This window comes from Panthera pardus, unplaced genomic scaffold, assembly GCF_024362965.1.
Source record: "Panthera pardus isolate Hobbes unplaced genomic scaffold, ASM2436296v1 HiC_scaffold_2, whole genome shotgun sequence".
NCBI lineage: Eukaryota > Metazoa > Chordata > Mammalia > Carnivora > Felidae > Panthera > Panthera pardus.
The window spans coordinates 85,306,934-85,333,057 of NW_026526765.1; the positions used below are offsets into that span (position 1 = coordinate 85,306,934).

Here is a 26,124-nt window from a genome sequence, read left to right on the forward strand (position 1 = left end):
TCATGAACTTATTTCAAATGTGACAAATGCTACTGCTCAAGACACTGGTAAACATGTGTACATTCTAATGAGATGGAAAAATAAAGAAAAAACAGTACACATGTTCACACCCAAAACCATCTGAAACCATGATGTTTTGTTACCCAGATTGTTACATGAATTTTTTAATTTAAATTTTTCATAACAAATAACCAATGTCCTTATCATTATATCATATAGAGCCCAATTTCAAACTTTTTTCTTTCTTCAGACATTGAGTACCTCAGAAAAGGAAGAAATATTTTTAAACAAACATTTTTATTGAAGAAAATGAAACACAAGGCCTCTCCCCATTAGTAGAAATAAATCCCATGAGGCTGCATAAAGGTAGCTAAGCCATAGATAAAAGCAGACTCCCGGCTGCAAAACATTACACAAATGTCAATGATGCTGGATTAATGCCAAAACTCCTCAGCAAGAGGTACTGACAGCATGAGTCACATAGCTTTGCACAGTGAGAGGGAAGAAGAGGCAGTCCTGGAATTCTATCTGCTATAACCATGGTAGGTGACAGCAGACATTCCTCATCTTCAAGTGCTTAAAATTTTTCTTTATTACAACAATGATAACTCGGAGAAGATACTAATGTTGGTGGGGAAGGTGGGGGGTGACACCAGAGCAGCAAATGGTTTCAATTTCGTTCATACATTTCTCTTTCCAACCTTGCTGTGTTCAGAGACACCTAATTACATCACCATATGTTTCGAAAAGAACATTTTTTCACTGCATCTAAAACAAACATATGGTGAAATGTTTTTTCAGTGTCATCTTTTAAATAAAGTGAAGAAGAATTGACATAGTATATAATACTTCTAATATACAAGAAGTTTGAAGACCTTTGAGATCTGACATCAGAATAGAAGGATTAATAATTTTCTTGACATATTTTTGCATGTTTGATTAATTAATTGGTGTCTTGAGACTATGTCATTTTATATCAAGATCTGAATGTACATGGGTTAATTTAGTAATGGAGATCATTTTAATTGGATTCAAAATTGGGGTATATGTCTCTGAGGATCTTAACTGGTCAGGGTAGTCAAAAGTATTAATTAATGCACTTCAGAATATTAACTTATTTTCTAACTGCTTTATGGTCCTCAGAAGTTCATAAAGTTTTCCTCTCAGCACCAACTTATTATGCCCATACATTTGGGTGTTATAAAAGGTTAGTCAAATGTAAAATGACAAAAAAAAAAAGCAAAAAAATGTTCATCATAGGCCTTCTGTTACTGATTTTTAAATTAGTTTACTAAAAATGTCCTTGCAGCATCTGGAAGAAAGTCAACTGTGTGTTTCTTGGATAGCTAAATCTACTTTCTATCAAATAACAATGCATCAGCCAGCATTATCAAATTAAGCCATTTAAACAATGATTTTTGTCAATCTGTTTTGAAAATATATGTGTCAAAACACGTCAAGTGGTTTGGAGATCAGAAAACATGACAATTAGTTGTGGCTCTTCGAATGATTTTTGCAACTCTGACAAAGTTACCTGGTCTTTTTGTGTCAGGTGCCCTTATCTGTAAAATGCTGCTGCACTCTGACGCTGCCATGGTTCATTAGAGTCTGGGTCTGTGAAACCTGCAGAGAGAAGAGATTGGGCCTATTTGCTAACTCTCTTGTGCTTATTGAGATACTACCAATCACTTAAGGACACCAAGTACAAGGTATTGCACACCCTGCAGTTTGCAGATGTGAGGTTTGGAGAAATTCTGTAGCCATGTCAGTCCTAACAATAACCAGAAGCCAGCCTCACAGTGCTCCAATACGCATCCGTGAATTCCAATTTATTCCAAGAAACCTCCTGAGGTAAGGCAAGTGGTCCAGGAATACCTTCCAGGCAACATGCAAGGGATGCTGGGCGTACCCTGAGTCCTGCTCTATGAGAAAACAAAGCATAGTCCTTTATGCACATTGTCCTCTGTTTTATATTCTTGTTGCATGGGTGAGTAAAGGCTCTTCAGTATTATCTAGAACTAGAGGGAGACAAAGCCTCACCAGTATTTGACGTGGCCTATAAGGCCCTACATGGTTTGACCACCTGCTTACTTCTAATATCACCTACCTTGGCTAGCATTGGGGATCCCCTCACCCTCCATGCTCCAGTCAGAACAGCCATCTTGCCCTCTGCTTCAGGACCTTGGTACCTGAGGCTTCCTCTAGAAGGCTCCAATTACATGCTCCACAAGCTCCCACACAGTCTTGATCTAGTAACTCACTCAAATCTATTAAAGTATCACTTTCTCAGAGAACCCTTCCATGATCCCCAAGTCTAGATCAGATTTGTTTGTGATGGACGCTAAACAATATGATTCTTTCCTTGACTTACCTACATTTGTAATTATGATTCATTGATGGGATTATTTCAGTAATGTGTGTCTCTACAACCCAATGGTAACATCCATGAGAGTGTATAGTTTGAGCCTTCTACTCACCAGTTCTGTCATTTAAGGTCATAGTTGCAAACATCAGAAACCAATTCTGAAAGATTTACAAGATGGTATAGATAGAGGTTAAAAACTTATGTCTAGCACCAAGCTCCCTGGGTTTGAATCCTGACTCTGCCATTTATTACTCTATGGCCTTGGACTCGTTCCTTAACCTCTGTGTGCTTCAGCTTTTTCATATGTAAAATGGGGATAATAAGAGAATCTACCTATTAGGACTGTAGTGAGGACTGAACGAGTTTATTCAGATAAAATGCTCAGTAAGAAGAGAACAAAGCAAATATTAAATACCCGATAAATTTAAGCCATTACTGTATAAGCAGAAAATAAAATGCATTAGTATTTATTTTAAGGGTTATTAATATAATAATTAAATACTGTCAAAAGGTTATTGGGTAATAGTCTATGATTCTGGAAAAGACAAAACCATAGGAATAGAAGACACATTAGGGCTTGGGGTAGATGAAGAGTAACTACAAAGAAGTGGTATGAGGAATCTGAGGCATGATGGAACTGTTCGATAGCATGACTGTGGTGGTGAGTCCATACTTCAAACGTCAGAATCCAGAGAAATGTCTACCATGAAGAGTGAATTTGTTGCATATGAATTTAAAAAATGAAGTTACTTGACAGCTCATATTTTTATCACTGCAAGAACCAGACCTAGAGACTGAGCAAAAATTATTAAAAAGCAAGTCCACACTGAGAATCACAGCCCAAAGTAGTTCCATGGGGACAAGGTACCACCACTGCTAGATGCTGGACACCAGAGCACACAGCACCACTATCAAGTAGAGCAGGGAATGTGCTAAGCTCCACTGGGTCTCACTGCACCTGTGTCCCTAACTGCCCTTGAAGACTGGATACTAAAACTTCCATGGCAACCACCGGCCAGCTGAGAGGATTTTCTGCCCTTACTTCTTGGGCCACTAGCTGCTGACTGAAAGTCAAGGTGGGTGCAAAAAAATTAGCCAAGCCTAGATCACACAGACATATCTTAGCTGCAAGGGAGGATGGATACACGAGTGTCAGTTTCAGTTCTATAATTACAGGCAAATGCCTCCCCCAACCACATTAATAAGGTAGAAAATCATCCTGAACAGAGGGATGGGTTCAGATGCTGGGAATCCAAAATAAAAACTAATACAAAAGAAATAGGTCAATGATAGTTTTCAATAAACACTTGTTGAATCAGATTTATAACAGAGAGGTAAAATTAGGACTTTCAGAAAAGCAGTTCTTATTAACAAATAACTGAAGTGGTACCTAAGTTTTTCCTGTCCAATTTAATCATAAACCAGCATTTAACGGGAAGCAGTATGTTCTAGTGGAGAGGGAACCAGGTGACCAGAGATCTTGAATTCACAAACACCTTGACCCCCCTTAAGGCTTTACTCTCATCTCTACCAAACAAAAATTGTTTGATACTACACAAAATTGTTGTGATGCTGAAACAAGGGAAAGATGATGAAAGTTTTTAAAACTCTAAAATCCTACGTAAATTTATTAGGGGAAAAAATGGCACCTTTAAAATGATTTTAGTCTCTGTGTGCTGAAATGGTAAGATCTCCAAGCTTTGTTTGCTGGAGAAGAAATCACTATCATTCTGCTCATATTTCCATGGCAGCCCACGGGACAGGGCACACTCCTCTGCCATGCTCCCAAGCCACCTCTCCACCTGCTTCCCAGCCACTCTTCTGTGTCTTAGGAGAGGACGAATTGTTAGTGTCATCAGCCTCATTCCTGGATCAAATTTTACTGGTGGCAGGGCTACTACTCTTAAAAAGCTAGAAGACTTCCACTGGCTTTCTATCGCTTCCTGCTCCTATGCTGTCAGTTCACAGAGCAGAGCCTGGCTCAGGCACAGGCCAGCCATGCGTATCCATGGACCAGCTAGGTAACAGGACTGAGACAGGAAGCAGGGAGCAAAAAGCCCTGCTTAGACTTCTTGGTCTCTCCCTCACAGACCACTGTCACTACATAAGGCAAACTTCCTTCTAAAGATAGGGGCACTTGCCCAGCTATCCTGTTTTAGAAGTCATTAACTGTAATTTGCTCCCCTCTTCCTCCCCTCCCCGATTGAGGTATTGTTTCTTAGTCAAGAGTCCTTGAGACCACACCTGGAACTAATATAACGTTGTATGTTAATTATAGTGGGCTTAGGTAATCGTCGTCGTCGTCGTCATCATCATCATCATCATCATTATCTCCAACTCAGAAAAAAAAATCCTAGAGAGAAGGTGGATCAGTGGTGGGGTTTAGTATTATCATCATCATCATCATCATCATCATCATCATCATCTCCAACTCAGAAAAAAAAATCCTAGAGAGAAGGTGGATCAGTGGTGGGGTTTAGTATTAAAATTCCACCCAAAATAGCAACATTTTTTAGATGAAGAAAGGAAAGCTTTAGAACAATATCTATAATTCTGTTTCTGTCAAAGTTAAAATATCCCCAAACTCTTTGCATGTCCTTATATGACTATGAGAAGAATTTTGTAAAAAGTCAGAAAGGATGCAAACCAAACTCTAACCATGCCTGTCATTCAAGAGGAGAATGGGATGGAGAAAGAGAGGGAAAATGTGAAGAGAGATGTTGGCTTTTTCCTCTGTATAGTTCCGTATATTGTTACATTTTTACAATGAGCAGATATCCATATCTTATGTGTAAGGGTTTTAAAAGATAAGGTTTACTAGTTTTTAATACACAGAAAAATAACTTGCTATTGAATGTCAGAAATCTAAGAAACAACAAATCTTGTACACAAAGGATTTCCTTAAGCAAATGTACGGCCTTATCTAAAACACAATCTCTCCACCTACCCACCCCCTGAAAAACCATAAGAACTATAGGAATTTGTAAGAAAAGCCAGTAAAGATATGTTACAAAATAATTCCTATTTTAGGTTTTACCCTTGGTTTGCTTTACTTGCTGTCACCTCTGTGTGGGCCTTTCCTAGAACCAGAGTGTCAAACAATAGCTATTTTGAGTGGTGGATGAAGGATTATGAATTCTCTAAGAACAAGAGAGGCCATAGTTTGCCAAAACAGGAAATGATGTGTGTCTTCTCTACTCAGGGGGTATTTGTACCTAATGCTACATACCAAATATATATATATATATATATATATATATATATATATATACACACACACACACACACATATATATATATATACACACACACATATGTATATGTGTATATGTATATGCATATATATACATATATATGTATATATGTATATATATTCTATATGTACATATATGTATATATATTCTATATATACCTAGACACAAAGCACACATATGTACACATATATATTAATATAATTCACACAAAATGATACCTGAATCCTTGGCATCAACACAAATGTTGTAAACTAGGTAACAACATTTTAGATACCATTGATTGAAGACAATGCTGGCCAGTTAAATACACTGTCATTTAACCTGTAACTTACTAGGTAGGTATAATGACCTGAACTATATCCCCCCCACCCCTTCATATGTAGAAGTCCTAATGCCCAGGATCTCAGAACATGACTCTATTTGAAGCTAGGGTCTAAAGTGGTTATTAAGGTAAAAATGAGGTCATGTGCGTGGGCCCTAATCCAATATGACTATTGTCCTTATAAAAAGAAGAGATAAGGACACACACATCGAAGCAATACCTTGTGAAGACACTGGAGGACAACAACCATCTTTTTTTTTTAATGTTTATTTATTTTTTGAGAGACAGACAGAGAGACAGAGTACGAGCAGGGGAAGGGCAGAGAGAGAGGGAGACACAGAATCTGAAGCAGGCTCCAGGCTCTGAGCTGACAGCACAGAGCCCCACATGGGGGTCAAACCCACAAACTGCAAGATCATGACCTGAGCCAGTTGGACGCTCAACCGACTGAGCCACCCAGGCACCTCAACAACAACCATCTTTAAGCCAAGGAGAAAGGCCTTACTTGGACTTCCAGCCTCTAGAATTGTGAAAATAAATTCCTGTTCTTTAAACACCCAGTCTACATAGTTTATTATGGCAGCTTTAGTAAACTAATACAGTAGGTTAGTTATTTTATCCTACTACCTGATTCTTCTGAGATTTACTCAAGTCCTGCTAGTGTAATGGGTATCTGTTTTGGTAACAGTACCCTGTTCTTTCTAAGGGTTTCTATTCCATGGAGTCCTGAGAGGTCTACTACAACAAGCACATGATCAAGACTATGCTATGTTAAAATTCCTCCCCACCGCAACTGGCCCAGGGAAGACTTCCAGCCCACGCTTTCAATCAGCCTTTCTCTCTTAGGATGTAAAACCTGAGTAGAGTCACACAAGGTGGAAGGACTCTGTCAACTCTAGTACCCTAAACAGACTTTCCATGAGTTTTTACCATAGAGATCCCTGGAGCCACCCTGGTTGTTGACCTTCCTAAGGCCTTACATTTTTAATTTTTTCTCTGTTTCTGACTCAATTCATTTCCATTTTTGGCCTAAGCTCACTAGACACAGTCTTAGTTCCTTAAAGCCAAAAACACCTCGGTGATACACATATTATTTTGTACAATGGAGTCTCTCGCATGATAATCTCTTAATAAATGGGATAATTGTATATTCTTGGGCTCCTTAAGGAAAAATGCTTAAAATATATTGCGAAATAGAACGCTTCATCACACCTATCCAATGTGACGATGCCATTTCACGGGTGAGAAAGTCAAAGAACAGATGCTAACACACAAACAGACTTTTGCAACACATCAAACAGAACTTACTAAGAATATTAGGGGCAAAAAAAACAACAACATGGAATTCTGCATTGAACTGCAGAAGTATACAATTTTCTCAACAACCAGGTACCTGTAGCACACTATGACACAGCTAATCACAAGCTGGTGAGTAAATGAGCTCCAGAGTTTTGCAATGATAACTTTGCCCTACTGAACTCTCACACAAAACCCAATGGTTTCTACAGAGAATCCACTTCATTACCAATCATTACTTAACATCATGACTTGATAATACAATTTTAAGATCATTTTCAATAGTACTGTTTCCTGATATCCCTACACAAGTAATACGCAAAAAAGTTATATTTGCCAAAACAGTGATTTACCACAGTGGAAACTACTTATTCTGCACTTATTACTTATATCACTTGCACTTTGTTGGCATAAAGTTTATAAAAAAAATACTCTCCCAATCCCCTATCATTTACAATTTTTAAATTGCCTAGATCCAGATAATACAATTAAATCTCTGAATTAACATAACCCTTTTCTGCTTAAATTTTAAAACATCAATATAGCTTTCATTTACTTTTCCATCCTCCTTCAATATTAGAAATTAAATTTCATTAGGTGGCTTTTTTTAAATACCTGGGAGATTTTTATTTGAGGTCTCTGCTTTTCCGTACCCAAAGAACTACTACAATACTTTTCAAAAGCTGCATAAGCCACAACTTAAACCGATTTGATCATTCATGAAACTGGTATCATGCACACTGCCAGCTTGCTACCTTGATTAGTAAGTATTAGGAATGACCTTTTTACATTCCAGGGAAGTAAATCACCTCCTGAGGTCGGTTAACTAATGGAATCAGCAGGAAAGCCTTATTATCATATCCTACACCTAAGGAAGTTTGCAGGTGTCCCCATTACTAGCTACTGAGCTAACAGTTATTTGCCCAACTGCAAATCTACAAATCAAACTCTCTCCTTTCCTCTCCCTCCCGCCTCTTTTCTCCCTCTCTCCCCTCTCATCACCTCTTCCCCCTCCCACGCCACCCCCTTTGGCTTCTGAATGTTTTCATTTCAATATTCTGGATCAGTCCATTTCAACTCAGCTTCCAAGTAGAGACAAACACAGGAAGAGAAAATGGCTATGACTTATGAGGTCCTAAAAGCCTCTGTGGTGCTTTTTCCTTTATGTAACAGTTAACAATGTCCCCAAATTCCCACACTAATTACCCCAGGAGAAGTTTAAGGCCTGGTCTCTCCAGATCAACGCTGTGAAAGTATACACAGCTGCAGTGGAAAGGTAGCACATGAATTGCCATTAACATGGTAGGCAATCATGTACTAGGAAAGAAAAACCCAAACAGTAAGCAGTATAGACAGACATTTAGCCCTGACGTGAACCAGTCATCAGTAGAACCACAGATTTAAAGACGGGAGTGAAGAAATAAGATAGTGTAAGGAAGTTATGATCTGGAAGGAGGTAAGGAAAAGTCTGCACACTACAGTAAACTGCCTCAGTGAGAATGATAGGGGCAGACTCATATTTGTATGGTCTGTAGCATTACATATTTTTTTTTCAAATGGCACAGAAGTATTGGTTTAGAATGAGAAAAGAAATAATGATGTATTCATTTTTAAAAGCTGACAAATATGACAGACTTTCAATATTGTTTTTCCACATTTTTAATCTGCATACTCCTTGACCACTTCTTCAAATGACAACAATTAAGTCATATTTTCTATAAAAAGAATACAAAATAATAATCTTCTAGCACAGTGGATAGATTCCAGGGTTGTTGTTTTGTTGTTGTTTTTTTTAATCACTGCTGGATTCTAAAAGTTTCTTTTAATTTCACAATGCCTGACCTTTTTCTAATCCAACAAAGCCTCTGTCTTTTTCCTATATGATTAGTTTCTGGTTCTATACCTTTCAAACATTGTTTCTCACCACAGCCTACATACCTTCAGTGCCAAGAACACATTCACACCGCAACACGCTGCCCGGTCTCACACCTTCAAATCCAGCTGCCACTGTCAGAAGCAGTTTTACACTTCTTATACAAGTAATACACTGTGTTTGTTTATGAGCTCACACGGCAAAACACAGAACACACATCAATTTTTGCATCATAAAATTTCTCTGTAACCAAGTTATGAGATACAGAAGCATTGAGAGTATCAGGCAAATCTACACCCACTTTTAATTGTACATTAAATGGAGTAAAGAACATGAATTTGCTAATAATTTCCTCACCAGAGCACTTGCTTCTTGTGTGATTTGGCTTCCTTCCAGCCCTTTTTAGATAGTAATGCTGACCAAATTATCCTGTTATTCAAAAAACTCAATGAAACATTAGATCATATTTATTTCCAATAATTAAATTCATACCCAGCTGCTGAACAAGAAAAGCATTCTTTCTAACGCAAACCAAAATCAGTTTTTAAAAGACATTGGTCACAAAGAGTGCACGTAATGAACCAGAATATTCCACATTTAAAGCTACACATAGTCATGTAGACAACTATGGATTCATTAATTTGCAGGCAGTAAGGGGAAGTCCTATTCACATTATTTCATTCTTATAAAATGTAATGTTCTACCATAAACTAAACAGTTTACTAAAGAATTGATAATCATCCCAGAGTGCCTAATATAGAAGCCCGATTTAAAAACCACAAAATAAAAACAATATTTCCATAGACTTAATTGAAAGCATCTATTCACCCTATTCGTAGGATAGCTATGAAATTTTTGATTTGTGTCACAATGACTTTATAAAATTAAAACGCTATATGGGTTTTTTACTCTGAATTTAATAATTTAATAAAATGGAAATCTAACAATACTTCTTTATCACTCATTTGGTCCTTTAGGAAATTCCCAGAGAAAAGAAAGTTTAGAAGTTCAAGACAAAATAAATATGTTTTAAAGTTTGCTTTAATTAAAAACAATCGTAAAATGTTAAAGACAGCTGTTTTCAATCATGGATGCATATTAGAATCACCTGGGGAGTTTTTAAAACAACTACTGTCCAGACCACACCCCAGACAAATTAATTAGAAATTTCTGCATATAAGACCCAGGTACCAGTATTTGTAAAGTCCCAAGTGATTCTGGTGTGTATTAAGAATTACAAACAATTGCTTTATAGGGACATCTGAGTGGTTCACTCAGTTAAACCTCCGACTCTTGATTTTGGTTCAGGTCACAATCTCATGTTTAGTGGGATCAATCCCCACGACCTGTTCTGCTGCGCTGACAGCATAGAGCCTGCTTGCGATTCTCTCTCCCTCTCCCCCCACCTCTACCCCTCCCTCAAAATAAATAAATAAACTTTAAAAAAAAGAACAATTGCTTTATACTATGTTATAATCAGCTGGCAGGCAAGAACAGACAACACATTTAAGAATATTTGCTATGATTTCATTCAGAGGGAAAAGCTATACAAAGTACCAAAGTGATTTGGTACCCAGCCTCTCCAGATGGCAAGAGGTCCTCAAAGCAGGAATAAGAAGGGTAAAGATTATTTCAATGTGGCTCTAAGACTTTTTGATAAGACTTCAGAAAAACTGACCCTCTCCACTAGACAAGCAGGCTTCTGTGATGAACATGGGCTTTGTCTCACATACCCTGACAGGCAGGCAGGCCAGGAAGGGACCTCTTACAGAGATTTGTGGATGTGGCTTTTATTTAATTGAATAAACCGCAGCAAGATTTATAGAAAGCCCACAAAACTTTTAGAAAAATTGTACTAACAAAAGCACCCCCAACTTAGACTAAAGGGGATGAGGGAGAAGAGCCCATAGTGCTACCACTGTTCTACAGACGGTTGGGAGAGGGCTTCTCTGGCCACCGCCACATGGGCCATGGATGAGAAGGAATGACACAGAGGGAAGATCTGGTGCCCAGATGGATTTCAGAATTGTTACTGGTCAGAGTACGTGTTTCCTATCACTACCGTAAAAAGTTAGCACACATTTTTTTTTAATGTTTATTTATTTTTGAGAGACAAAGAAAGATAGAGCATAAGCAGAGGAGGGGCAGAGAGAGAGAGAAGGAGACACAGAATCCGAAGCAGGCTCCAGGCTCTGAGCCGTCAGCACAGAACCCAACATGGGCTCGAACTCAAGAGCCAGGAGATCATGACCTGAGCCAAAGTCAGACACTTAACCGACTGAGCCACCCAGGCGCTCCAAAAGTTAGCACACATTTAGTGGATAAACACAAATTTATGATCTTACAGTTCTCTGGATCAGAAACCCAGTATGAGCTTTACCAAAATAAAACCAAGCTTTCAGCAGGGCTCTGTTTCCTTCTAGTTCTGGTTACTGGCAAAATTCAGTACCCTAAGATTACAGGAATGAGTTCCCTATTTTCATGCTGGCTGTAAATGGAAGGCCTAATCCAGCTTCTAGAGGTCATCACATTCCTTGGCTAATAACCTCATTCTCCATCTTCAAAGCCAGCAGCAGCCTCTGGCTGGCTCACTTTTCTGAGTTCCTCTTCCACTTTTAAGGATTCAGGTTACTAGATTGGCCTACCTGGACAATCCAGAATAATCTTCCCATCTCAACTCCTTAACTTTAACATATCTGCAAACATTCCTTTTGTCATGTAAGGTAACAATACTCACAGGTTCTGGGAATTAAGATATGGACATCTTTGGGAGCCTTTTTTCTATGTACGTTGACCACTATTGATCACTAAGTGCTATAGGCTTTCTGTTGTCCTTTTGAATGGGAATGTCTACTTTGGTGATCTTATCTCTCTGTTCTACCAGGGTACATGTAAGGGTGGCAACAGGAAGGGCTGGCATGGCAAAGAGGGACAGATAACTGCTCTTTTTAATGCACAAGTCTTCAGAGAAACTGGATCTGAACTCAAGGAGCTGTACCCAAACAACCTCAACCATGTATGAGGAGCCTCAGCCACATCTGGATCTGATTCAGATGAAGAGCTCTTTAATTTTGAACTGATGCTGTAGCAGAATAACATTTTGTAGGACCTTGGAATATTTTGCATGTGAGAGGGATATAAATAATCTGCAACCAGAAGGCAGCCTGTGGTAGACTGAAGATGACTGATATTTTTTGCTACTGCTCCCATGACAGGTGGAATCCACATCCCCTCCCTTTAAATCTTGTGACTGCTTTGACCAACAGAGTACGGCAGAAGTGATGCAATATGACTTCCTCAGCCGATTATTGTGCCTGTCAATACCAATGCTCAAAAAACATGTGTCAAGTGAGTGGATAAACAAAAAGCCTACCCTTTGAAGGAGTCAAGGAAGAAGATTATCTTAAACATTAATAATTGTGTAAGGTCATATAACCACTTATTGGAGACTTATTATGTGCCAGGCAGTATGCTATGTGCTTTAAATCATGTATCATAATTTTATTATCTGCACTTGATAGATGAGAGCAGAGAGATTAAGAAATGTGAATACAATTAGTGGCTTCACAGGTATTCACACCTGGGTCCCTGTAATGCCAAGAGTCTCCTTCCTTTCTTTCCTTCTTTCCTCCTTTTTCTTTCTTCTTTCTTTCTTTCTTTCTTTCTTTCTTTCTTTCTATTTCTTTTCTTTTCTTTTTTCAATAGGGAGAGTGTGAGCAGGGGAGAAGAGCAGAGGGAGGGAGACAGAGAGAGAATCTCAAGCAGGCTCCAGGTCCAGCACAGAGCTTGATGCAGGGCTCGATCTCCCAACCCTGGGATCATGACCTGAGCCGAAACCAAGAGTTAAGACTCTCAACCAACTGAGCCACCCAGGTGCCCCTCTTTTCTTTTTAAATTCCTATTAAGTTATTCACATACATGGCAAAAACAAAACCACAAACAACACAAATCAGTGAAAAAGAGTCAAAACTATGTCTCCCTGTCATCACTAATCCTAGTCTCTATTCCTCTCCACAAAGAAAAGCACCACTGCTAGTTTCCTGTGTATCATCCTAAATACACACTAGGGCATTTTTTTTACACAAATGGTAGTATTTTTTTTAATGTTTATTTTTATTTTTGAAAGAGAGGGAGTGCAAGCAGAGGAGATGCAGACAGTGGTGGTGGGGGTGTAAGGAGAGTACAGAGGATCTGAAGCGGGCTCTGTGCTGACAGCAGAGAGCCTGATGTGGGTCTCAATACAACAGTATTATGACCTGAGCCAAAGTTGGATGCTCAACTGAATGAGCCACCCAGGCACCCCACAAATGGTAGTATTTTAAACATAATAATTCAACTTTTTTTCATATAACCATGTCTCCAAAATCTTTAAACAATATACTGCATCCACACACACACCTACAGAGGTAAAACCTGGGAATCTCAAAGCAATTTGAGGCAGTCTGTTTGTTTAGACAATAAAGCAATTCATGTGGCCAAAACAAGTATTTTATTCCTCCATTTTTTTTCAGATACTGAAAAAAATATCTTAAATATCTTACAGATATTTAAGATTTAAATATCTTACAGATATTTAAGATTTAAATATCTTAAATATCTATTCCATACTTCATAATAGTTTAGGGGCATCAAGTATTATGTTCATTAAGAAAATGAAAAAACATATGATGTAATTTAAATAGTAATATTAAAATTTTATTCAAGATATAGATGCCTATAGAATCTTGAACAAAGGATAAATGGAAGAGGTTTATGTCTGACACTATCTACTGATTTTTACTAACCACTAGGGAAATAGTATGAGACATATATAAGGAAAACACATGGGCATTTTCCACAGAGTTTTGAAATATTTATTCTTAAACATCCTGTACCTATAGCTAATTATCATATGGAAAAAATTATCTTGGCCATCTCTTATGCTGTGTTTGTTTCCATCTATTATTGATGCAAAATAAAATTTGAGTGTTCTAAAGACATAGCAGAAAAGTTTTATTAGTAAAAAGAAGAAAATAAAAAATTCACAAAGGATGAAAGGAAGATTTTACAATATGAAAAATTAATTCAGTACTTCAAGAATAACTCCCCTGGAATAGGCATTTATGTTGAAAAATATGAGAAAATTATCAAACTGCATCTTTCAGGATCAATTTGGCTGATAAATGTCACACATAATAAAACTATCAATTAATAAAACCTGTCTTTCCTTTAGAAGTAGGGAAACAAATGGCCCAAATGTTTGGTTGTAAATTTTTCATCACACCTGAGTAGCTTATACATCAAGGTGACACACTAAATAATAGATATACACAAATAATTCACATTTGTCTTAGTATGGATTTCGCCCAGAAACATACTCTGCATCAAGGATTCTCGTGCAAGTAGCTCATTTGAGAGGAAATCCCAGGAAAAACTGTGGTGGGGTGGGAAGTCAGAGAGGGGTGTTTTATCAAGGCAGTTAGCACTGTGGGCAATCAGACTTGATAGCCCCTAAGAAAAAAAAAAAAACTCTGTTGGTGTTGAACATGCCTAACCTATCAGTATTTATCCACTAATTATCATGGTTGAGGACTGATCCCCAAAAGTGTTGATTGTGGACACTTTAGATCTGCTGAGAATACAGGCAAGGGTGCTCAGACCCAGAGAAAGCCCTCAGTGACAAGGCCCTTGCACTACAGGGGTGGAACCTGAGGGAATATGAACAGTCTTGACTATAGTATTTTAAACCAGGGGCAGGCAAATGTTTTCTGTAAATGTCCAGAAGGTAAGTATTTCAGGCTTTGCAGACCATTTGCAGCTGCTCAGCTGTGCAGTTGTACCACAAAAGCAGTCATAGAGAATACACATACATAAACATGGCTGTATATCAATAAAACTTTAGTTATAAGCACTGTCATTTGAATTTCATATAATTTTCATAGGTTACAAAATGTCACTCTTCTTTTAATTTTTTTCAGCCACTTAAAAACTCAAAAATTATTCTTAGTTTGCAGCTATACAAAACAGGTGGTAAGCTGTATTTGGCCCACTGGCCACAGTTTCCAACTCCTGTTTTAGTCTACAAAGATATTTACTGAACCTAAATAAAATCCCATGGGAGATAACATTCGATTTGTAAGAATATCATAAAATATTTAATAACCAACCTAACATAAAAACTGCCCTAATGTTTTGAAAATAGTTTATTCCTATATTAGTTTATTGATCTACAATGAACTTACTAATGAGTTGTTAAAGGGAACATATGCATGAAAATCCACATGACATAAATGATCTCATGTTTGTTTAAAAGCAGAGAGGTCGGGCGCTTGGGTAGCTCAGTCGATAAAGCTCAGGTCCAGCTCTCGCAGTTTGTGAGTTGGAGCCCCACACTGGGCTCTGTGCTGACAGCTCGGAGCCTGGAGCCTGCTTCAGATTCTGTGTCTCCCTCTCTCTCTGCCCCTCCCCCACCTCTCTCTCTCTCTCAAAAATAAATAAACATTAAAAATTTTTTAAATAAATAAAGTGGATAGTTCATCTAACCTGTTCTTTTAAGTCACAATCTTATATCTGATGACTGAAAAAGATATATATATATATATATATATATATATATATATATATATATGAATTCCCTTATGACAGAGAGTTTTTCATCAGTCTTTAGTGCACTATAGTAATCTTCATATTTAAATTAATTATGAAGTAGGGGCACCTGGATGGCTCAGTCGGTTGGACGGCCGACTTCAGCTCAGGTCATGATCTTGCGGTCCGTGAGTTCGAGCCCTGCGTCGAGCTCTGTGCTGACTGCTCAGAGCCTGGAGCCTGTATCAGATTTTGTGTCTCCCTCTCTCTGATCCTCCCCCGTTCATGCTCTGTCTCTCTCTGTCTCAAAAATAAATAAACGTTAAAAAAAATTTAAATTAATTATGAAGTGTACACAACATAATCTAAATAAGCCAAGTTCAGAATGTCATTTTATAGAAGGAACTTGGATGAAATGCTTGGAAGGCAGGGCTAATCTTGGGCTCTGTTTGCATAAGAAGCATGTTATTTTTCTTTAGGTCACAAATTTGGGATTAATATATAGGACAGAGGGAAGAAATGCTGTATATCACAGAAAGGTATAAAATCTCCTGAAAGTGTCTCTTTATGCCAACACTACACAAGGCAAAAGAGAGAACTTAAGTGCAAATCTTCCACACAAGGCATTTTAACTTGGGGAACCCTGATCATCATTTATTTTTTTAAATAGTCATTAAACACCATAATACAAAAAGCACCTTGCTTGATGCTGGAGTCAGTCAGATCCTGCTTTGTAAGAGCCAAATATTTAAAAGAAGATGTGGGGTATGAATATTACTGAGCCATAAAAAATAACAAAAATCTTGCCATTTGCAATGACATGGATGAAGCTGGAGAGTACCGTGCTAAGTGAAATCAGTCAGTCAGAGAAAAACAAATACCACAGGATCTCACTCATATGTGGGATTTAAGGAACAGAACAAATGAGCAAAGGGAGGGAAAAAAGAGAGCGAGTGGAAAACCAAGAAACACTCTTAACTATAGAGAACTGATGGTTATCAGAGAGGGGAGGGGGATGGGTGAAACAGGTGATGAGAACTGAGGAGGGCACTTGTGATGGAGCACCAGGTGTCTTATGGAAGTGTTGGATAACTATATTGCACACCTGAAACTTATATTACATTGTATTGTAACTAAGTGGCATTTAAATAAAAACTTAAAAAATAAATTTAAAAAATGAAAGTCCAATATTTAGTGGACAGATCACAATTCAATATCAGTGGTCAATTAAACATGTCCACAATGAAGTGTGAGATCTCAGAAAAGAGAGTGACCATCAAGCCTTACACAGAAAATATTTCAGCTAATTCCTAAAGGATAAGCATGGCAGGGCATGTTGTGAGAAAGAGTTTAGAATTTCTCCTGCAAACAAACAGATGAAAGTTCTCTGAGATGGACTGTGACAAGGAGCTATAGCATAGGCAGCAAAGGTATGATAAGGAATCAGATTGAGAGCCATATCTGAGCTAACATTGGCTGTACTTCACTGATTAGATACAGGATGAAACAGAATAGTAGTCAGTTAGGACTCACACTGCTAGCAGATTTAGTGGACCAGGTGAACTGTGTTGACATCAATTGAGATATATTATACAGAAAGAAAAGAATTTGTGAGAAAATCACAGTTTGCCTTTGAAAGAAATGTTTAAGTTACCTGCATTATACCCAGAATACCTACAGTAACACTGCAGCCTAATATTAAAAGAAATGTCTGGGATAAAGGGTTAGATTTAGTAGTCTCTATTCCATGGAGAGCTGTAAGAGAAAATAAAAGAGGCTGAAGACAAAATTCTGGTAGACACAAAATAGTTCCTGTTTGTAAAATGGATATAATTGTGGGCTCCAGAGAAAGCATTCAGAATTCACAGGAATCCATTAAGAGGTTCTGTTGAACATTATTTGTTGATTCAGCCAGTATCTATCATATTTGTTCTAAGCCCAGGTTCTAAGACCTAAGCCCAGGGCTAGGTCTTCACAAGTTTGCAGCAATGAACTAGAAAGAGAAATTCAGTGAGTCATGGAACTTAGTCTATGTGAAGACACACTTAACAAGTAAACAAAGCAGTAAAATAAGTCCAGACTGTTCCAAGTACTAGGAAGAAAATGAACAGAGTACTATGATATAGAGAATAACAAGGGACGTACTTTTTTTTTTTTTTAATTATGGCTTGTCAAGACCAAATTTCTCTGAGGACTTTTCATTTAAGCTAAGACCTGAAAGAAACAATGGGAATTGTTTCTATTGTTTCTATTGTTCCTATTCCTAGAACAGGAAACATTCTAGGAAGATGACAGCAAGTACAAAATCCTTTTTTAAGGAAGAGCTTGATCCGTTCTCAAAACTACCAGAATGCCTGCATGACTAGCAAATGGGAAGCAAGATAGAAATAAAGATGGAGGTAGGGAACAGATCTTATAACCTCAGGTAAAATATGAGGCTAAGATTTGAGAGAAGAAAGAAAGAAAGAAAGAAAGAAAGAAAGAAAGAAAGAAAGAAAGAAAGAAAGAAAGGAAGGAAGGAAGGAAGGAAGGAAGGAAGGAAGGAAGGAAGGAAGGAAGGAAGGAAGGAAGAGAAAGAAAGAAAGAAAGAAAGAAAGAAAGAAAGAAAGAAAGAAAGAAAGAAAGAAAGAAAGAGAAAGAAAGAGAAAAAGAAACAAAGAAAGAAGTTTTTTTATTTTATTAGCTATATTGATAGTTGTGTAATTTTCAGAGAAAATAAATACCCAAGAAAAGACACATTTGGGGCTAAAATCTAGAATTTTATTTGTACATATTAGTTTGAAGTATGTACAAGGTGCCAAGTGGGAATGTCAAAAAGGCATGCAGGTATACAAGTCTAGAGTTGAGAAGAAAGGTTTGACTGAAGAAATACTTTGGGGGTTATTTGTCCTATTTGTGATATTATAAGGTATGAGAAGAAATGAGGTTCTCCGAGAAGAATGATACATCATTCAGTGAATGTTTGCTAAATGAATGAGTGAATAAATTTACATAGGTCTTTTAAATCAGGCAGATAAAGATTCAAATCTTGACTGTGCCACTTGTGAGTTGTGTGACATGGGATAAACAATTTAACCAAGCTAAGCACAATTTTCTCATCTGTAAACATGGGAACAATAAAAAATGCCTCACTTGGTCATTTTAGAAAGTTACACCTGTAACTTGTAAAACTTTTTACACTTGTAAAACATTAGCAAGTTACAGGTGTAAAGTAACATTTAGCAAGTTACAGGTGTAAACATCTAGAAAGTTACAGGTGTAAAGTGCCTAACAGTGCATAGCATATAACAAATTCTGATAAATGTTAACTCTTCACCACCTCACTTCCCCAATACCCCAATGTCATAGGTGAAACTTCTTACTGTATCTTTATCAAAGCCTTGTATGTGCCAAGCAGCAAATTATCTCCTCTCCCTTCTGCCTTTTTCTTCCTTCCTTCCTTCCTCTTTCCCTCTCTCTCTCTCTCTTTCTCTTTTCTTTCTTTCTATTAAAACCCATTGAGCATCTACTTAACATTTAATGCTTCCTTTGGTTACTGAAGACACAGTAATGAACAAAAGTATGGTAGGAAAGAACACAAATGACTCTGCCTTTCATTGTCCCAAAAGTAAAATTAAATCAAATACCTACATACTCTAACAATGATAAAAGTCAGTCACTACAAAAGAAAAAGATCGAAAAAAATCTGTTAAATCAGTTTTTCTAGGATAATTTCATAAATGAGCAATTGCAATCACTCTGTTAAAATAAAGTTACCTTTCCCCCAAAACATTCACATTTGTGTCCTTAATGTCTTAGACTTAATTCCTGGGACAGTTAAAACTGAGTTGACACTGCCTAATATGAAGGGTGGCTGTGGGAAGTAAAGGAGACCACCTACCTAAAAGATCTTGCACAATGCTGAGAACAAAGGAGACACTAACAAAGTTATTTCCAGCTCCCTTCCCCTTTTTCTTAGTGTATTTAAAAAATTTCTGATATTAAACACACACACACACACACACACACACACCCCTAGCTCAAACTTTTCTAGATCTGAAAAAATTAATTTAAATTTTATTGAACAGAGACAAATATGATTTATTTTTTGGAAATCTTTTATATTAAGAAAAAGGTGATCATTTTAACTGTGTAAGTCTCTCAAAACCAAGTATAAATATCAAAAACTCAGGACTGAAATTCTGTCATGTAACCAGTTTATACTGTACAGAAGTATGTCTTAATTTTATGTGCACAAGTTCTTTAAATTGCACTTGAAAAATTTTTACTTATTTAATTAATACTATTTATGAGCAAGTGTAAAGTTATTCACAACATTTCTTGAAAAACAAGGTCACAAAAGGGAATCTGAAAAGCTGGTATTTGGCCAGCAGATGGCGCCAACCTCCCAAATATCTTTTTGCTAGGCAAACAACACAGCATTCAAAAGTTAATTTAGAGCTCTGAGGTTAGTTGCTTCTTCTGTGTTTTTGTGGTATATGTACAACCATCCTAATTATTTCCTATGGGTCAAGACTCCTTTATGGGATTCTATCAGATTCCTGCTTTAGCTGTTCATATTTTTAAAAAAAAATTTTTTTTAACATTTACTCATCTTTGAGAGACAGAGAGCGAGTGGGGGAGGAGCAGAGAGAGAGGGAGACACAGAATCTGAAGCAGGCTCTAGGTAGGCTCTGAGCTGTGTCAGCACAGAGCCCGATGCAAGACTCGAACTCACTCAAACTCATTGACTGTGAAATCAAGACCTGAGCCGAAGTAGGACACTTAACCGACTGAGCCACCCAGGTGCCCCATAGTTATTCATATTTTAATCTGTTGAGTTTTCAAGATACTTTTTCACTGCCAGAACTTTACCACATAAACTCGGTGAAGAATTTGTTCATTAAATGTTAGGCCATGAATGAAGTAAAAATTAAAAATGTTAAATAAAATTGCTCCCAGATGTTAAATTTTAGTTATTTTAAATCCACAGTAACATGATAGAAACTGATTCAAATCAGCTTTCTCAAAATCATTAAGGTTTGTAGTAGGAAGAGGAATTTTAGATGTATTAATGAGACTTGAAAATTTCATTCTTGAGGGCTGCATAGCTGCTTCTTTTCAAAAGAGTTTAAACTTCATATGTGTTTTAGTTTTCAACTTGCCAATTTCAATATACTCAGGTGTGTTTTTTAAATCTGTCCTACATGTTCCTGCATGTTGCTATGAGACTCCGAGTCTTTATTGTTGATCTCACTGAAAAGATTCAGGTTTGATTTTTAATTTCAGCATAATTAATATACAGTATTATATTCATTTCAGGTATACAATACAGTAATTCAACAATTCCATATAGTACTCAGTGCTCACCAAGATAAGTGTACTCTTAATCTCCTTTACCTATCTCACCCATACCCCCATCCACCTCCCTTCCAGTAACCATCTGTTTATTCTCTATAGTTAGAAGTCTGCTTTTTGATTTGTCTCTTGTTACTCTTTTTGTTTTTTTCTTAAATTCTACCTATGAATGAAATCACATGGTACTTATCTTTCTCTGACTGGTTTATTTCACTTAGTTCTATCCATAATACTCTCTAGTTCTATCCATGTTGTTGTAAATGGAAAGATATTTTATGACTGCATAATATTTCATTGCAGATAGATAGATAGATAGATAGATCACCTCTTCTTTACCCGTTCATTATCTATCAATGGACATTTGGCTGCTTCCATAATTTGGCTACTGTAAAACTGCAATGAATGACGGGATGCATGTTTCCCTTCGAATTAGTGTTTTTGTATTCTTTGTGTAAATATCCAGTAGTGGGATTACTGGATCATAGGGCAGTTCTAGTTTTAATTTTTTGAGCAAACTCCACACTGTTTTCCAGAGTAGCTGCACCAGTTTGCATGCCTACCAACAATGCACAAGTGTTCCTATTTCTCCACGTTTTCTCCAACACTTGTTGTTTCTTGTGTTTTTTACTTTAGTCATTCTGACAGGTATGAGGTGATATCTCATTGTAGTTTTGATTGGCATTTCCCTATGATGAGTGATATGAGCATCTTTTCATGTGTCTGTTGGTCATCTGGATGTTTTCTTTGGAGCAATGTGTGTTCATGTCTTCTGCCCATTTTTAATTGGATTATTTGTCTTTTGGGTGTTGAGTTGTATAAGTTCTTCATATATTTGGAAACTAACTCTTTATCAGATAGGTCACTTGCAAATATCTTCTCCCATTCAGTACACTGTCTTTCAGTTTTGTTGGTTGTTTCCTTCCTGTGCAGAAGCTTTTCATTTTGAATGGAGTCCCAAAATGTTTTATTTTTCCTTTTGTTTCCGTTGCCTCGGGGACACATCTAGAAAGATGCTGTTAGGACTGATGTCAGAGAAATTATTGACTATGCTCTCTTCTAGGATTGTAATGGTTTTAAGTCTCACATTTCGAACCTTAATCCATTTTGAGTTTATTTTTGCATCTAGTGTAAGAAAGTGATCCAGTTTCATTCTTTTGCATGTAGCTGTCCAGTTTTCCCAATACTATCTGTTGAAGAGACTGTTGTTTTCCCAATGCATATTTTTGCCTCCTTTGTCAAAGATTAAGTGACCATATAATTGCCAGTTTCTTTCTGGGCTATTATGTTCCATTGATCTTTATGTCTAGTTTTGTGCCAATACCATACTGTTTTGATTACTACAGCTTTGTACTATATCTTGAAATCTAGGATGGTGATACCTCCAGTTTTGCTCTTCTTCAATATTGCTTTGGCAACCTTTTGCGACTTCATACAAATTCTAGGATTGTTTTAGTTCTGTGAAACATACTGTTAGTATTTTGATAGGGTTTTCTTTGGGTAGTATAGACACTTCAATAATATTTGTTTTTCCAAACCATGAGCATGGAATGTTTTTACATTTCTTTGCCTTTCAATTTCTTTCATCAGTGTTTTACAGTTTTCAGAGTACAGATCTTTAACCTCTTTGGTTAAGTTTATTGCTGGGTATTTTATTATTTTTGGTGCAATTGTAAATGGGATTGTTTTCTTAATTTCTCTTTCTGCTGCTTCATTAGTAGTGTATAGAAATGCAATGCACTGATTTTGTTTTTTGTTTTTGTTTTGGGGGTTTTTTTTGTACATTGATTTTGCATTCTGAGACTCTACTGAATTCATTTATCAGTTCTAATAGTTTTTTGGTAGACTCTTCATGGTTTCTATATGTAGTATCATGTCATCTGCAAATATTGACAGTTTTGCTTCATCTTGCTGATCTGGATGGCTTTTATTTTCTTGTTGTGGGACTGCTGTGGATAGGACTTCCAGTACTATGTTGAATAAAATAATGAAGAGTGGACATCATTGTCTTATTCCTGACCTTAAAGGAAAAGCTCTCAGTTTTCCCCACTGAGTATGATATTAGCTGTGAGTTTTCCATATAAGGTGAAGAATCTTTATTTTTAAATGTAAGAAATACCATATATTGAGATGGTGTGCATTTAAAATTTTAAATGAATTAAATTATGAATTTAATAAGGAAATAAAGAAAATTATAAATTTTACCATTTTTTTTAATGAGGTTTGTATAGGTATCAATAGGTTATGCTTCTATAATCTACAATCTCCAAAATTTCAGTGGACTAAGAAACAAGGGTTTACTTCTTATGCACACTACAAGTCCATTGCAGGTTATTTGGGGTTCTTTCATACTACAGTCATTTCAGGACCCAAGCTGAAGATCATTCACCAAGTGGAATATTCCTGGTCTCTATGGCACAGGAAAGAGGTAGTAAATCTACACTGGCTCAAAAGCTTCCAGCTGGAATTAACACATCATTTTCACTCACATCTAATTGGCCAAAAGAAGTCACATGCAAATACCTAAGACCTGGAGATCTGGAAAGCATTAAGCTAGAAATATATAGTGAAGAGTCACTATAATTCATAAATATTCAATCATTATACCCATATATATAACACATATTCAGGATTACTATAAGATAAAACACTTTATATGAATTTTATGTCCTTATCACCAAATCCTCTTTGTATTAAAGGAAATGCAAAAAGTTCTTTCTTTTACAGACATTAAGGCTACCTAGAGAGAAAAAAAAATATTTGAAAAAGAAAATTCTTATGCAACTAATGCCAGAGGTTTTAATAAATATTCTCGGGGCGCCTGGGTGGCGCAGTCGGTTAAGCGTCCGACTTCAGCCAGGTCACGATCTTGCGGTCCGTGAGTTCGAGCCCCGCGTCAGGCTCTGGGCTGATGGCTCGGAGCCTGGAGCCTGTTTCCGATTCTGTGTCTCCCTCTCTCTCTCTGCCCCTCCCCCGTTCATGCTCTGTCTCTCTCTGTCCCAAAAAATAAATAAAAAACGTTGAAAAAAAAAAAAATTTAAAAATATTCTCATACGTGCAAAGGAAGATGGGTGAGGAGGTACAGGTGTTACATAAATAAGACGAACTGAAGGAGAGGAGGTTTGATCTTGGCATTACAGGAAGTGTGGAATTTGTAATGAAGTAACAGGAGAACACTAGAGACAACAGGAATGACTATGAGAAAAGACAGAGAAATGGGAAAAAACATGACTTTTGAGTATGCATTATGCAAAACAACTGAACTCATTATGTTTTCCTGAACTGCAAAAATGTTAAAAGAGAGAGCAAGAGAGAGAGAGAGAGAAAGAGAATGTGTGTGTGTTTCTGAGGTGGGGAGAAGTAGGAGAGGTAGGAAGAAGGCAGCCATAAAAGTTACCAACTTGTACTTTTCCCAAGAAAGATCTTTTTAAAAATTCTTTCATCAACTATCACTATTTTATGAAGAAATACATTTTACCAGAAAAAGCAGGAAAAATCTCAAAAATTTACATTTGGGGGCGCCTGGGTGGCTCAGTCGGTTAAGCGTCCGACTTCAGCTCAGGTCACGATCTCACTGTCCGTGAGTTCGAGCCCCGCGTCGGGCTCTGTGCTGACAACTCAGAGCCTGGAGCCTATTTCAGATTCTGTGTCTCCCTCTCTCTCTGACCCTCCCCCATTCATGCTCTGTCTCTCCCTGTCTCAAAAATAAATAAAACGTTAAAAAAAAAAATTAAAAAAAAAATTTACATTTGGATAATTTTAACTGTATATAACTCTAACCACATTATCCGTATTTTTATCATTTTACTGTGGTTGCTGAAAACTTTGTCACAAGCCAGCTTCTGTGAGGACTGGTCTAAAAAATGGAGAGTCCAAATTGAAACTAATGACAAAGTAAGAACACCTTCAAAATGAAGCTGAGTGATTTCATCTGGCCGGCAATAAATAACTACTGGTTGTCTTTAAGTAGAGCACTAACCAAAATTGGGGAGTGGAGATGGAAGGGGGAGCTTAGAAGAGACAACTTCCAAAATGACCTGTAGTAACCTAGAAAGTATAGGGATCTGGATTAGGAGGCAAACAGAGGAAAAGAAAAGGCAACAAAGATGAAAACCCAAGAAAAAAACCTTAAAAATAGAGGTTGATTCCCCTAAACCCCCATGCCCAGAAAAGTTAGTTTCAGGGTGTTTTTTTAATGATTTGTGTAACAGAGTCAAGTGTCTAACACATCAAAAAGCTCCATACATCTTGAAAAAATGCTACATAAACAAAACTATAACTAGACAATGAGAAAGGAGAGTATTTCAACATCCTCCACGGGTGGGGCCTATCACTTAAACCTTCATCTAGCCCTCATCAGAGCCACCCAGGCACCCCTGAAAAAATAAAATCTTAAAACAATATAACCGTAGTGATTTTTTTCTGTTTTAATTGTAGAATATTTCAGGCCTATCACAACATATAGAGAGCAATAATAGAAATATCTAAGTACGTCTCTCCATGAGCTTAAAACAAAACAAAATCTAATTTGCTGTGCACTTCCATACACGTGCTAATCCTATCCTCTTCTTCTCATCCCAGAAATAAACAGTCTCAATTTGATATTTGTCATTATGATACTGCACAGTTGCTCTATATTTCATAATGTAAGCATCTATAAACAATGTGCAATATTGTTTAGTACAATTTAAAACTTCATACACATGGTATTCTATTGTACTATCCTTTCTCACTTTGTTACTCAACTTCACATTAGGATTTAGCCACAGGTTGACACATACAACTATAGGTCATTCATATATTTTCCATCGCACGTTATTTGCTTATCCATTCTCCTATTGTTGGACAATTTGATATTTTTCTATACGTACATTATGAACAATGCTGCCATCAACCTTCTTGTCCCAATCCCCTCATATACACGTGCAAGACTTTGTCCAACCTCCACATCTTGATGTACACCCTCTCACCAGTAGTATTAGTTTTTGTAGATTCTCTCCCTCACCAAAACTTTTTATGAAATTTTCTGATTTTATGCCAGTCTGACAGATGTGAAATCGTGTTGCACTGAGGTTTTACTTTCCTTTTTCCTGGTTACAAATGAGATTAAGCATCT

At 37.0% G+C, this 26,124-nt stretch overlaps 1 long non-coding RNA gene across 2 annotated transcripts in view; it reads right to left on the reverse strand.

The window, feature by feature from the left end:
* Positions 1-278: 278 nt before the first annotated feature.
* LOC109274862 (uncharacterized) overlaps positions 279-26,124 on the reverse strand; it is a 54,901-nt gene continuing 29,055 nt past the window's right edge. Inside the window, exons 5-6 of one of the 2 annotated variants that reach the window (XR_002083867.2) lie at positions 2,478-2,523; positions 279-1,623 (exon numbers count right to left, since the gene is read on the reverse strand). This is a non-coding gene — a long non-coding RNA (uncharacterized LOC109274862). Of the gene's footprint in view, positions 1,923-2,477; positions 2,524-26,124 lie in introns of both variants that reach the window. The other variant, XR_002083864.2, reaches the window with a different exon arrangement.